Below are 1,377 nucleotides of genomic sequence, written 5' to 3'. Positions count from 1 at the left end.
ATTGTCTCTCATCACTCCCAGATGGAACCGTCTCGTTGCAGAGATACAAGCTCAGGGCTCCTGTTAGTCATTATTGTGAGTTAAAATGTTCACAAAAATAAAATGTTTGTTTTTGTGGCGCATCTATTTTATTTTGAAGGGATATGTAAACGCTACCATAGCGACCAGAGTCAGAGCGTTTGGGCAGTGGGCGAGAGGAGATGAGTAGAGCTTGTGGGTCTTAAGTCTAGTTTAGACGGCAAGATTTAAGAATGTCGGCCGATTCTCCAAACCTCTTTGGCCACAGAGCTGATAAAAAGTACAACAGGTTTGATCGGTTCGTGTTCAGCCACAAGGCAGGAGCTACACGAACCGATTCCAGTCACGAACATCGCGATTCCAGAGGATAATCCACAAAACCCCCAACATAGCATACGGGAATTTAGAATAACCAAACACTGATGACCATGTAGAAGCAATAGTGATAGTTTGTGGAGTTATTTTAAGAGATAAAAGATGTAATAAAAAGAAAAGGCGGTGGTTAAAAGACGACAGAAGCAGCCGCTCTATTTGCTGCACTATGATTTGGAGTTGAATATGTTTTTTCATAGTTAACATTTTTAACTGAATAAACATAATAATGACCTTTAGATTTAATAAACATTTCCACATATCATCTCCGATATCCATCGGACTCTCAGTTGCACGATATGTCAGCTGTTTGGGATTCCCCTCTGTTCTTACGTCACCGCGCTTTCTGATTGGCTACCTGTCACATTCAACAGGTTGTATTCTCGATCCCAGTCAGGGAAAAACCCACAGGCTGCGATAAAAGGGCCAAGCAACCCAAATTGGGCATATTCAGTATTTAGTGGGAACACCAACATGCAGAAGCCTTATCTGACGGTTCACAACCTCCGCGGTAATAATAAGGTTGGGGACCACTGCTGTACGAGACAGAAGTCTTGTCTCCTACAGTCTTGGCCCTTTTATCGCAGCCTGTGGGGTTTTCCCTGACTTGGAACCCGTCGTCTTTTATCCACCGCCTTTTCTTTTTCTTACAACTTTTATCTCTTAAAATGACTCCACAAACTATCACTATTGCTTCTACATCGTCATCCGTGTTTAGTTATTCTAAATTCCCGTATGCTATGTTGGGGGTTTTGTGGATTATCCTCTGGAATCGCGATGTTCGTGACTGGAATCGGTTCGTGTAGCTCCTGCCTTGTGGCTGAACACGAACCGATCAAACCTGTTGTACTTTTTATCAGCTCTGTGGCCAAAGAGGTTTGGAGAATCGGCCGACATTCTTAAATCTTGCCGTCTAAACTAGACTTAAGACCCACAAGCTCTACTCATCTCCTCTCGCCCACTGCCCAAACGCTCTGACTCTGGTCG

General features: G+C 43.6%; 1 protein-coding gene across 2 annotated transcripts in view; it reads right to left on the bottom strand.

Moving 5' to 3' along the window:
* The window catches only part of LOC103462342 (zinc finger protein 585A-like), a 12,575-nt gene that overhangs the window by 10,269 nt on the left and 929 nt on the right, over positions 1-1,377 (bottom strand). The window lies entirely within an intron of this gene.

This window comes from Poecilia reticulata, linkage group LG1 (genome assembly GCF_000633615.1).
Source record: "Poecilia reticulata strain Guanapo linkage group LG1, Guppy_female_1.0+MT, whole genome shotgun sequence".
In the NCBI taxonomy this organism is placed as follows: Eukaryota; Metazoa; Chordata; class Actinopteri; order Cyprinodontiformes; family Poeciliidae; genus Poecilia; species Poecilia reticulata.
Note: the sequence above shows the minus strand (reverse complement) of the source record. Positions and strands in the feature narration are given on the sequence as shown.